Source organism: Babylonia areolata, chromosome 12, assembly GCF_041734735.1.
Source record: "Babylonia areolata isolate BAREFJ2019XMU chromosome 12, ASM4173473v1, whole genome shotgun sequence".
NCBI lineage: Eukaryota > Metazoa > Mollusca > Gastropoda > Neogastropoda > Buccinidae > Babylonia > Babylonia areolata.
Window position 1 is genome coordinate 16194921 of NC_134887.1, and position 15000 is coordinate 16209920.

Consider the following 15000-nt stretch of genomic DNA (forward strand, 5'->3'; position numbering starts at 1 on the left):
TTTTGGGGAAAAAAAAATCAAAACGTTTTCATTCATTCATTACAAATCGTCATTAAACACACACGAGCACACACACAGACACACAGACACGCACACACACACACACGCACGCACGCACGCACGCATACACACAGAAACAGACACACAGACACAGACACACACAGACACAGACACACACACACACACACACACACACACACACACACACACACACACACACACACACACACACACACACACACACACACACACACACACACACACACACACACACACACACACTTAGCAGAGAGACAACTTGTTAACTTTCTCTCTCTTACTCTTCCTTTAAATCATTGTTGCAGCCAGAAAAAAAAAAATTTATTTGATCTTACCATTTCCACATTCAGATCGTCTTTCATTAGATTCAGATTTGGAGTAAACGAACGTAAAGTTAATGAGCGTTATATGGATAGCCTGAAAAACTACATTTTGTGGAGGGTAACGAAGACGAAATTCATGTACTGGCAATTTGTCCACAATTATGGTATAGTCCACAATTATGAATAGTCCAGTTGGTTGTTTATTGTAAGTCCCTACATGAACCTCTTTTCAAATGATAATCTACAGAAGTAGTACATACAATATTTGATTATTGATTTTTTTTTTTTTTTTTTTTTTTTTTTTTGGTCCTAACCCCGCTTCCCCCGTCCCGCCTCTCACACACCCCCTTCCAATATTATGTTTTTTCTTTCTCCAATCACTGACACTCACCCTCCCCATTTTAGATTTTGTACTCTATCTTTTCCACATTCTGTTCTATGTCTGTCTGTCTGTCCGTCTGTCTGTCTGTCTGTCTGTCCGTCTGTCTGTCTGTCTCTTCCTTTCTTAGTCCTCTGCCCCTTGCCCCCATCCCCACCACACCCCCTCCCCTCCACCTCAACCGCCCCCCTTTTCATTCGAATATACAGAAATGTCGATTTCTAATTAATAATAACAATCATCATTATGATAGAACTGATAATAATCCAAATGATAATAATATCATTTATTTTCAGTCTAATATCATCAACTTAGATGAACAGACTATAAATAAATAAACGAACGATGATAATCTGAGAAGGAAATACTTATCTAAGCATATACAAAATTTAAGGATTCTCATATTACCCCCCACTTACTTCAAAATGGCAACAGCATTTGTGTCAAGAGATGTAGCAATGTTTACTTTTTATGCGTTAAAACAGAGAGCACAAAGCACTCAGTCCTAGATGAAAGACATTGTTTCTAGATTAACCTAAACTTTTCTTTAGTTTTGTTATAATATTATCAGTTTATTCTTTCTAACATTTTGTTGTTCATTCAACTCAAGGTTTGGTTTTCATAGTTGTGTGTGTGTGTGTGTGTGTGTGTGTGTGTGTGTGTGTGTGTGTGTGTGTGTGTGTGTGTGTGTGTGTGTGTGTGTGCGTACAACACGTGCATTCATATGTGTACAGGTAGGTGGCCTTATGTTAAAACAGTTCTGACTTCTGAGCTCTCTCTCTCTCTCTCTCTCTCTCTCTCTCTCTCTCTCTCTCTCTCTCTCTCTCTCTCTCTCTCTCTCGGAAACTTCGCTACAGTCACTTGCAAAATATATTGCAGAAGCGAATAACATGCGACGAAAAAAAACTCAACAATAATAAAATAGTATCAGGTGTTGCTCATTGTGAAAAGTGAAATCTGTGTTGTCATTCTCATATGGAAAATATTTATGTTATACATTTATATATGTTTTTGTTTTTATTTCTCACTACATGTCATTACTTTGAATGGATGGTCGAACTGCACTTTGTTGCACAGATTGATTGATTTCGTTTTGGCTTTGGTTTTCATCAATATTATTACTATTGATGCATGTTGTTATTTGTATTATGAACCCCCATGTCATTAGGGCTGTAAAGCTATTGACATTAAAGTGTTCAGTGTTCAGTGTTCAGTGTTCTCTCTCTCTCTCTCTCCTGTTTGCTCCAGTGTCTACAAAACGTGGTGGTCTGAATGACCGTGAACCGTAAGAAGGGTTATTGTTGGACAGAAGGATGGATGGAGGCATGAATGGAGATTGGAGACGTGGGGGTTTTGGGGGGGGGGGGGGGGGGGGGCGGGTTAGTAGAGGTGAGGAGAAATACTGAGTGAGGGAATGGAAAAGGTGTGGTGGGTGTGGGGGTGGGGGTGGGGATGGTAACGTAGGGTGGTGAAGGGGTGTGTGGGGGGGGAAGCTCTTTGATATTGATTGTGCTGTGTGTTCCGGTGATAATGATGCTCGTGAACATCTGCGATGAATTAAAAAAATATTTTTGCGTAGCAAGGAGAAAGCAGTACGGCTTTCTCTGTAATCTATTGTCCGATTTATACGGTTGGGGTTGTTGGGTGGTTGTTTTTTTTTTTTTTTTTTTTTTTTTTTTTCTACGTTTGCAACCAGCTGCTGTCTGTTGCCTTTGGCAAATGAATGTGGTGAACAAAGATACACGTTTTAAAGATTCTATTTTCTTCTGAATGTTCATCTTTGACTGTTGTCCCTTGGACAAATGAACAAAAAATTCATATACGTACCTGGATGATTGTGCTGCTTCGTTTTTTTTTCCGAAACGAAAAATTAAAACGAATGAAGCAGAAAGTAGGACATTTCTAGACATTCTCAGATTTCTCCTCCTCATTATTACGTTGAGTAGTAGTAGTAAGAAGTAGTAGTAGCAGCAGTAGTAGTATTAGCATTGTTGCTGTTAGTAGTAGTAGTAGGAGGAGGAGGAGGAGCAGTAGCAGTAGTAGTAATAAAAGTAGTAGAAATAACATTGTATTGTTCTTGGTAGTAGTAGTAGTAGTAGTAGCAGCATTGTTGCTGTTATCATTATCATGAATTATGACCATCAGCATCGTCATCAGCACCACCACCACCACCATCATCATCATTATAATTATTATTATTATCATTATAATTATTATTATTGTTGTTGTCGTCGTTGTCGTCTTACATCGTCTATTACTTTTTTTTCTGGCTTTCTGTGCGGTACCTAGTTGTTTTAAATTAGCCTTGGAGAATTGTTTTGTACATATATATTTTAGTGTATAAAAGCTTGCAATACATCCTTTGGTGCGATTTCTAATCCCCTGGCATCAATCTTTGGAGCATAAAACTATTTCCTATACACCCTTTTATTTTACGGTCCCAGGAATACCGCAAAGACCACCAACCCTAAGCCATGGGTATGGTACGGGATTTGAACACAGGAAATCGGATTTAGCAGTAATAATTAACCCCAACACCACCTCTGTAACAACTGAGTGGGAATGTACCATCGATGATAGTTAGTTGTTTGCTACTTGCGTGAAACTTTCAGCCGTTTGTGGTTTTAATAATGGTGTGTGTGGAGGGAGTGGGGGGGGGGGGGGGGGGGGGGGGGGGGGGAGCTGTAGTAAAATATCATTGCCTCCACCTACGCACGCTCTCCCCACCAAAATCCGTCACATCCCTCTTACCCCCCCCCCCCCCCCCCCCCCCCCCCGCCCCCCACACACACATACACCTAACTACTAAAGGCTCCTTGTGGTTGAAGACACCAGTTCATATCTTTGTCAATATGCAGAGGAAAATGTCTCAGCTCTGGAAGGAGTTTACTGATTAAAGGGGCATTTAGAACAGCCTGGAAAGAAAGAAAGAAAGAAAGAAAGACACTTAGGGGTGTGGGTTGTACAAACAGTTCTGATGGTACTTGTCTGACCTAGTTTAGCGTCGTTATCTTACTGTCGATAGACTGCTGTTTAAAGAGTGCAAAATATGATGCATGGTGAAGAACGGTTTTTCTTTATAATCTCTCTTTGTCTCAGTCTCTGTCTCTGTCTTAGTCTCTGCCTCTGTCTCTTTCCCAGTCTCCCTCTACATGTGCTCTGTGTGTGTGTGTGTGTGTGTGTGTGTGTGTGTGTGTGTGTGTGTGTGTGTGTGTGTGTGTGTGTGTGTGTGTGTGTGTGTGTCTGTCTGTCTCTCTCTCTCTATCTCTCTCTGACATACAGAAGAGGGGGAAAAAGAGCAGGAAATCAATTCGCTCAGCAAATACAACGAAGTTTGTTTTTTGTTTGTTTGTTTGTTTGTTTGTTTGTTTTAACACGCATCTAAGCCTAAGCAAGACAGAAAGCACTGAACATATAAAATGTTCCTGGATAGCCGATTAGGAGCTCCCATTTTTCTTCGGATCATTCTTCTTATTTTGCGTATGTACGCGAGTGGGCTTTTACGTACATGACCGTTTTGACCCCGCCATGTAGGCAGCCGTACTCCGGTTTCGGAGGTTTGCATGCCGGGTATATTCTTGTTTCCATAACCCACCGAACGCTGACATGGATTACAGGATCTTTAACGTGCGTATTTGATCTTCTGCGTGCAGTATACACACGAAGGGGGTTCAGGCACAAGCAGGTCTGCACATGTGTTGACCTGGGAGATAGGAAAAAAATCTCCACCTTTTACCCACCAGGCGCCGTTACCCAGGTTCAAACCCGGGACCGTCAGATTGAAAGTCCAACGCTTTAACCACTAGGCTATTACGCCCGTCCTTCAAATCCGAATGGTCGTAATTTCATTCCATGAAGGCTGCACCGGAGTGTGGGTTCATTAACTCTTTCCATACGAGCGGCGAAAGAGACGACGTTAACTGCGTTTCACCCCAATTACCATCATCAAAATATTGCAAGCGGAAGGCTCTTATACTGAAGAGGTGAATGTTGACCAAGAATACCACAATTCTGACGACGGAAGCTAAAGGTTGGGTCATTCAGACACCCACTGGACATCCGAGGGGCCTGTGTAGAGGAGAAGAGAGGATTGGCCGTACTGAGTGAGTTAATGGACTTTTAAAATGCCATCCTGGAAAAAAAACAAACCATTGCTTTTCTTTAGTTGTTGTTTTTTTTTTTTAACTCGTGTTTTGGACAGTAAAAGGTGAAAGAAGCCCAACACACATACTGGTTGTTGACGTAGTACTAGTAGTAGTAGTAGTGGTTGTCGTTGTTATTGTTGTTTTAGCAGTAGAATAAGGGCAAAAACGCGTGTGAATGACTGGTGTGAAAGCGCTTAGATTTGTCTCTGAATAAGATTCAGCGCTATATAAATGCTATTATTATTATTATTATTATTATTATTATTATTATTATTATTATTATGATCAAAAACAAGCTTTGAAGCGTTTGCAGAGTCATTCATAGTTTTCTATTAGTACTTTAGTACAATTTGGTCCAGGTTCCTAGCTCAGATGGACCAATGCTTTTACCAGTCAAAACGTCAGAAAGTGATTGGAATTTCTTTTCTTTTTTTCTCTCTTTTTTTTAGGAGCCTTCCGATTGATTCCTTTAACGAATCAGGTGAAGCGGCTTCTTTCAGTTTAATTCATGTGACATTTCGTTTCATGCGTTGGTAACTCTGTCACTGAAACGAAAACTTCCTTCCTTGTGGCATAGGATGACTGTCTTTGTTAACTTGGAACTCATATCCGTTTGACATTTCTTTGAAGCCATCCAAAAATATGAAAAAAAAGAGAAATTTTCAACAAAAAAATAATAAAAGGTTGCTTTAACTATACTGAGTGAAAGTGTGTATATATCTCTTTTCTGTGTGTTGTTTTAACACGCATATTGATTTATCCAGGGCGACAGGAACAAGTTCATTATAAGAGGTGTGGGGGTGGTGGGATGATGAGTGTAGGGGGGAGGGTGGAACATTTTTTTTTCTTTTTCTATTTCTCTTTTGCAGAAATGATTAATTAACAAAACAGCTTTGAGTTGTTTAATTAATCACTGGGGGAAACAAACAAAGAAAAAAAAAACAACAACAAAAATTGCACAGCAACAACCACGTGCACTAATCCCACCCACCCCCCACCTCCCATTCTGTCCCTCACCACCACCATTGTCTCCGCCCCCTCCATCCACCCACCCACCCACCCACCCACATCCACCGGCATACAACCATCCATCTCTCTCTCTCTCTCTCTCTCTCTCTCTCTCTCTCTCTCTCTCTCTCTCTCTCTCTCTCTCTCCTTGTGCTTTCACGGTCATTAAGTCCATCACAGTTTGCAGACCTAAATCAAACAGAGTCCCACCCCCACCCCCACCCCCGGCCCTCCGCCCCCACGCCCCCACGCCCCCAATCCCTCCCTCCCCACTTCAGACCTCATCTCCCCATGGATGGCTCCCCGGTCCTTTATCAATTTACTGAGAATGCTAATCGACGAATTGGGAGTGAACGAGTCTTTAGATGAAAAAAATCGAAAGCAACAGTGCGCACGCACGCACACACACACACACATACATACACACACGCACGCACGCACGCACGCACGCACACAAGCATGGACACACACACAGACACACACGCGCGCGCGCGCGGGCGCCCACACATACCTACACCCATCCCCACCCCCGCCGCCACACACACACACACACACACACACACACTTCCATGACAAACACACACACTCCCCTGACAAACACACACACACACACACACACACACACACACACTCCCTGACACAGACACACACACACACACACACACACACACACACACACACACACACACACACACACACACTAGCACGAGTAGAGAGAGGTGAGTGACAGATAGATAAAAGGAAGTGACGTAAACATCACCATTGCCATCATTATCATTATCGTAACAACTAAACAGAATATTCAATCAGTCATTCTCCGAACAGACCAATCAATCAATCTACCAAACTTTCAGTCAGTCATTCTCAAAATAGAGCAATCAATCAATCTACCAAACACTCAGTCAATCATGCTCTGAATAAAGCAATTAATCAATCTACCAAATATTCAGTCAATCATTCTCTGAATAGAGCAGTTAATCATTTTCTCAAACATTCAGTCAACCATTCTCTGAATAGTGCAATTGATCAATCTACCAAACATTCAGTCAATCATTCTCTGAATAGAGCAGTTAATATTTTCTCAAACATTCAGTCAACCATTCTCTGAATAGAGCAATTAATAAATCTATCAAACATTCGGTCAATTAATCTCTGAATAGAGCAATTAATCAATCTATCAAACACTCAGTCAATCATTCTCTGAATAGAGCAATTAATCAATCTATCAAACAAACAAACAAACAATAAATCGATTAGTTCCAAACATCCCAATTTATGTATATAAAAAACCAAACCCTCTGTTACGTTCTCTTCTGATCAACTTCACTCAGACTTGCCGCTCCGTTCAGGAAGTCCAATAATGAATTAACCCCATGTGCTTTCCCGTCCTCCTCCATTCCCCCCCTTCCCCCGCTGACCCCCCCACCCCCACCCCCACCCCCCCACCCGAACTCCCTACAGCGTCTTCCCACCCACCTCCTTCCTCTTCTTCCTCTTCCCTCCCCTCCCACCTCCCGTCCCCATCCCCCACCTCCAACCAACTGCTCTTCCTTTCCGGAGATGAAGATGAACGGATTTGAGGGGGGGGGAGGGGCAAAAAAAAAAAAAAAAAAAAAAAAGGAATTACAGATTGTGGTTTGAGAAGGCCGTGGAAGAGGCAGATAACAAGCTAAAAATGTATTCTTCGTGAAAGGGCGTAATGAGCAATTATCGGTTTTATTTTATTTTATTTTATTTTATTTTATTTTATTTATTTATTTATTTTATTTATTATTTCTTATTATTTTTTAAATTAAAAAAAAAAATTTGCTTTTTTTTGTTTTGTTTTGTTTTTGTCTGTGTTTGGTGTAAAAGAGTTCCTTCTTCATCACATGAACTTCTTCTTTTTTTTTTTTTTTTTTTTTTTTTTTTTTTTTTTTTTTTTACTAATGCCATCTTGCTTCAAACATGTAGAAAGTGGAGAAAAGGGGAGAGACAGACAGACAGACAGTACAAACCAGACAGACAGACAGAGACAGAGTCAGAGACAGAGAACGGGAACGGACGAACGAACGAATGAACGAAATTGTTTTATTGAACATCGGCCATGAGCCACAATTCAAAACAGGGCGAGGGGAGGGAAGGGGGCAAGGGAAGGACGGGGTTGGGGAGAAGATGATGATGGGGTTGGGTGGGGGAAGAGGCTGGAGGTATACAAAGGCTTTAGCAAAGGGTTTTCATTTTCATTAACATGGCCTATGCTTCTTAACCCTTTCACCGCCAAGCTCGCATTTATGCACAGGCGTGGTAAAGGACCCTCGTCCATGAAAGGTGACCATTCATTATTGGTCTGTTATCCATGAACCTACTGCTCTTAAATGTTCGGTGGTAGGATAGGCCATGTTTTCTATACATCGCAGGGAGAATCCCCAGCTGTTCTTAGCTACTGTCTTTTCTGTGTTAAAACCACAAGGAAATTTTGTATTTGTACTCTAAATTAACTGGCGGTGAAAGGGTTAAAGTCCAGCCAAACGCATCGGTTTTAATAGCGTTGTGAGCACTCTCTATATCTGTCCCATAGGACCTGAAAAAATAGAAAACCAACATTGGAAGCGAAACTGGCTCAAGTGTGTACTCTCATTCATGCACAAAAACCTAGGATTTACCACTGGAGTTAACAATTACAAAGCAATACGCATATATACATATACATGTTAACACACATATAAGCTGATATACATAAACACGAAAAACAGCTGGCATCTCACACAATCACAAGCGCAAAGCGAGAATGCCCGAACAGCAAACCCATTTCTCAGATCCTCTAAAGTTTTAATGAATAGTCCAGCAAGGGCGAAAACGGGCATATCAAGACATACACCAAGAGAAAGAAAAAAGAAGAGCGACAAAAATTCCGATGTCCTCAGGATACAAAGGTGTTGCGAAAGGAATGAAATCAATCTTCATTCAATATCAAAAATGTGCATGACAACAGGAAAGGACATTTTTCATAGCAGAAGAATCACAAGGTATGAGATCACTTATCATAAGACAGAAGCATAAGCATGTATGTGATTGTGATATTTTCTTCCTCTGACAATTCTACATATAGCTTTAGCTCACTCAGTACGGCCAGTCCTCTCTTCTCCTCTACACAGACCCCTCGGATGTCCAGTGGGTGTCTGAAAGACCCAACCTTTAGCTTCCGTCGTCAGAACTGTGGTATGCTTTGTCAACATTCACCTCTTCAGTATAAGAGCGTTCCGCTTGTAATATTTTGATGATGGTAATTGGGATGAAACGTCGTCTCTTTCGCCGTTCGTATGGAGAGAGTTAACTCACTCAGTACGGCCAGTCCTCTCTTCTCCTCTACACAGACCCCTCGGATGTCCAGTGGGTGTCTCAATGACCCAACCTTTAGCTTCCATCGTCAGAATTGTGGTATTCTTTGTCAACATTCACCTCTTCAGTATAAGAGCCTTCCGCTTGCAATATTTTGATGGTGGTAATTGGGGTGAAACGCTGTTAACGTCGTCTCTTTCGCCGTTCGTATGGAGAGAGTTAAACAATCCCCTCCAAACATTGTCTTCTTCGGATTGCATGAAAAATGTATTTCGAAACTAATATCATACGATGTGTGCTTTGTGCCTGCAGAAGAGAGGACATGGGTATTTGCAGGAAATCTTGGAGAAGTACTGTTATTAGGTCAGTATGCATGGTACACATGTATATCAGATGGTATTCATTTTGCACTGTATTTTTCCAGAACGGACAATTCTTTTTCTGAGTGTTAGAGTCATACCTACGGAGATTGTTGTTCAGCAGAAGAACATAACATCTAGCTTGAGGTAGTGCAACTCTAAAACAACACACATCCGTGTTGCACAAATACATATCTTTTTTCGAATATAGTCTTAAATGATCTGTACCCTGCGTATCTTTCTCCGTCTCTAATGGCACCAGCCCGTTCTTGAATAAACACATCAACTAATATTTGCCTAAATGTACGTATGAATTCACGAATATCTCCATGTTGTAGCCATACACTGTTGTATCCTGCTTCACATAACAGTTGTCTTATATTTGTTACCGAACATTTTTTTTTTCATTTTGATCAAGAGCAAGCTGCATTTCATACGTTTGACGAGGTGATCTGTGTCGACTCGTTTGAATAAATCTAAACCAGTATATTACAGCGCTAATACACGAATTTACATATAAAGGGTACCTGCCCAGTTCACCATGTACCATTTTATTTGGTGTCCTGATAGGAACAGATACGAAACGTTTGCTAGTAAATGAACTTTCTCTATACTTTCTAAACGATGCACCCCCCACACTTCAGACGCATACAATAAAACTGGATTTATCTTTGCATCAAATATCTTAAAAGTAAATCTGGTAAGTGATATTCTTATTTTCCTAAAAGGCTTTTATCAGACTACATAGGGCTTTTTCCCCTTTTGTAACCAGGTGTTCAGTGCCTATTCTTTGACTAATTTTTTTGTGGTAAAATTGAAACCTAAATAACAGTATTTATTTTAACAACTTCTAATTTCACATCGTCAAAAGAACCATTCTTCATCTGTACCGAGAAAACCACCTTTTCAAAATACCATGACTTTTGTTTAATTCAATATTAACCATGAGTTTCATACGAGTACAGCATATTTGGAGTACATTCTACTGGTTTTGAAGGCTTATGGGTGTCTGTGATATCAAGGCAACATCATCAGTGAAAAGTAAAATGAACAATTCCGTAATATCTGGCATAAGCTGTATGCCATGTTTAGGGGAGAGAGACACAGAGAGAGAGACACACACACAGAGACAGAGACGGAGACAGAGGGAGAGACAGAGACAGATATTTAGAAAGAGACAGACAGACAGAGAGACAGAGACGGAGACAGAGAGAGACAGAGACAAAGAGAGATAGAGAGGGAAACAGAGTCAGAGAGAGAAACAGAGACACACACACACACACACACACACACACACACACACACACACACACACACACACACACACACACACACACACACACACACACACACACACACACACATAGACAAAGAGAGATAGAGACAGAGAGAGAGAGACAGTGACAGAGACAGAGAAAGACAGAGAGAGACACACACACAAAGAGAGACAGAGAAAGACACAAAGAGAGACAGAGACAGAGAGACAGAGACACACACAGAGAGACAGAGAGAGACACACACAGAGACAGAGACAGAGACAGACAGGACATGCAGAGCGAGACTGGGAAAGAGAAAGGTGGTGTATTCACGCACACACACACACACACACACACACACACACACACACACACACACACACACACAAACACACACACACACACACGCGCGCGCGCGCGCGCGCGCACGCACGCACGCAGGCACGCACACACACACACACACACACACAACACACACGCACGCACGCACGCACGCACGCACGCACGCACACACACACACACACACACACACACACACGCACACACACACACACACACATACACACACCAGGCAAAAAGGTATCCCCTCAAAAAAACAAAACAAAACAAACAAAAAAACAGCTGATTTAAACTTTACATGTTAATAACTCCAAGCTTTGTACATAGTCAGGTGGCGTTAACGCTATAATCACGAACTGTTAATTATAGGAAGTTTAATTATTTCAGAGCCGTAAAGAAAACAACATGCACGTAAAAGATTCTTTAGGGATGGGGAATAAAGGGTACTATCCAGTTCGGAATATGGACAGAGAGGCAGAGACAGTGACAGAGACAGAGAAAGACAGAGGCACACACACACACACACACACACACACACACACACACACACACACACACACACACACACACACACACACACACACACACACACACACACACACAACAGGCAAAAAGGTATCCCCTCAAAAAAAAACAAAAAAAAAAAAAAACCAGCTGATTTAACTTTCCATGTTAATAACTCCAGGCTTTGTACATAGTCAGGTGGCGTTAACGCTATAATCACGAACTGTTAATTATAGCAAGTTTAATTATTTCAGAGCCGGACAGAAAACAACATGCACGTAAAAGATTCTTTGGGGATGGGGAATTAAAGGGTACTATCCAGTTCGGAATATGGACAGGAAATGACAAGAGCCTTTTCATCTTGTTTTTTTTCTGTTGTCGATATTTGTTGGGGTGGGTTTGATTAATTTCTTGTGAACAGCTCTTTGTGTGTGTGTGTGTGTGTGTGTGTGTGTGTGTGTGTGTGTGTGTGTGTGTGTGTGTGTGTGTGTGTGTGTGTGTGTGTGTGTGTGTGTGTGTGTGTGTTTCACGTTATCAACCATAATTTATGAACTTTTTTTGATTATTGAGTTATACTTAAACTACTTGAGTTATACGTCAGGTCAAAAGTGCAAGACAGCCACAACTTACACACTACTACAACAAACTGCAAAGAACATTCCCCATGTATCATTTCTTCCCCCCGCTCTTCACTATGTCAAGCAACTGCCAATGCAACAACCAATGTGTTTCGCCATCACCATCACTCATGCATCAATGCTGCCATCACCATCACCACCATCACCACCGCCATCACCACCACCACCATCACCCATAACCATCACCACCACCATGCATCAATGTTGCCATCACCATCTTCACCATTACCACCGCCATCACCATCACCACCATCACCACCGCCATCACCATCACCACCAACACCACCGCCATCACCAACACCATGCATCAATGCTGTCCTCACCATCACCACCAACACCACCGCCATCACCAACACCATGCATCAATGCTGTCATCACCACCACCACCAACACCACCGCCATCACCACCATCACCAACACCATGTATCAATGATGTCATTACCATCACCACCAACACCAACACCATCACCACCATCACCAACACCATGCATCAATGATGTCATCACCACCACCACCAACACCATCACTATCACCCATAACCATCACCAACACCATGCATCAATGTTTTCATTACCATCACCACCATCACCACTGCCATCACCACCACCACCAACACCACCGCCATCACCACTATCACCAACACCATGCATCAATGCTCTCACCACCAACACCACCGCCATCACCACCATCACCAACACCATGTATCAATGCTACCATCACCATCACCACCAACACCACCAACACCACCGCCATCACCACCACCATGCATCAATGCTACCATCACCATCACCACCAACACCACCGCCATCACCACCACGATGCATCAATGCTGTCATCACCATCACCACCAACACCACCACCATCACCACCATCACCAACAGCATGCATCAATGCTGTCATTACCATCACCACCAACACCACCATCATCACCACCATCACCAACACCATGCATCAATGATGTCATCACCACCACCACCAACACCACCACTATCACCCATAACCATCACAAACACCATGCATCAATGATGTCATCACCATCACACCAACACCACCGCCATCACCACCACGATGCATCAATACTGTCATCACCATCACCACCAACACCACCACCATCAACAACACTACCATGCATCAATGATGTCATCACTATCACCACCAACATTACCACCATCACCACCACGATGCATCAATACTGTCATCACCATCACCACCAACACCACCGCCATCAATAACACTACCATGCATCAATCCTGCCATCACCATCAACATCACCACCACCATCACCATCAACATCACCACCACCATCACCACCACCATCACCACCAACACACCCATTCCTATAACTTTATCCCTTTCGACCCCCCCCCCAACATCCCCCCCCCCCCCCCCCCCTCCCCACCACCCCCATCTCCCTCCCCTTTCTGCCCTTCCTGTGGTTCTTGGTCACTCCGTCCATCTGTTCGCAGACGCTGGAAGCAAATAGCGTTCGCTCAGATTCCACTTCCTTTTAATGCTACCTCATCAGGGCCTAATCTCCACCCTGATGATCCCACCTTCCCTTTTATCAATTTACTGAGAATGCAGAATCGGCAAGTGAATTGGAGTGAACAGGTCTTTGGAAATGAAAGGAGAGAGAGAGAGAGAGAGGGGGGGGAGAGAGAGAGGGAGAGGAGAGAGAGTGAGACAGAACAGACAGACAAACTGAGAGACACAGAGAGAGGCTACAGGCAGATTTGTCCTTTGTATTTCTTTGAATTTATTCATTTGTCTATTAATTCGTGTCTTCGCCTATCTATGTGTGTGTGTGTGTGTGGGGGGGGGGGGGGGGGGGGGGGGGTTCTGTTTGTTTGTTGTTGATGGGTGGGTGTTTTGTTTGTTTGTTTGTGGGGGTTTTTTTGTGTGTGTTTGTTGTTGTTGTTGTTGTTTGTTGTTTTTTGTGACTGTTTAATGCTGAGGGCTTCATCTGTGCCAGTTCAGTTTTATTACCCACATTCTGCTCATTCCGATCCCGCCGCTGTTTTTGCTGCAGTCTCAAAGGTGGCTGTCAACATAGATCTATAACTGTTATGTAGCCAGGAGGCCATTCACCAAAAGAAGACCCTACAACGCTGCTGATTCGGAATGCACAGCACACCACCTACTGACACATGTAATGGCTGCCACATCTTATTTTTCTTATAAAATTGGCCCAAAGGATGGTATTGTGTGATGGTGGGACACACAATATAATAGTGCTTTGCATGGCATCGTAGTGTTCAGTTCAGTTCCGTTACTCAAGGGGGCACCACTGCGTTCGGACACATCCATACACGCTACACCACATCTGCTAAGCAGATGCCTGACCGACAGCGTAACCCAACGCGCTTTGTCAGGCCTTGAGAAAGAAAAAAAAGGTGCGTAATGGAAACATCATTGAATTGATGGATAAATAAAATAGACAAACAAACGAACGGATAAAGCAATAGATAAATAGATGATTGATTAATGAAACAAACGGATAACTTTTTTTTTTTTTTTCAAAAAAGATAAGAAGACAGACAGTAAGATAAAATGAAATGAGTGAAAAGAAAAAAAATGAAAGAAATAAAAAGACAACAATGATAAGAAATAAGATAAAAGATAAAAAAAGACAACAATGATGATCGTGGTGAAAGACATCATATGAAACCCGTAGGCTTTGTATCGCATT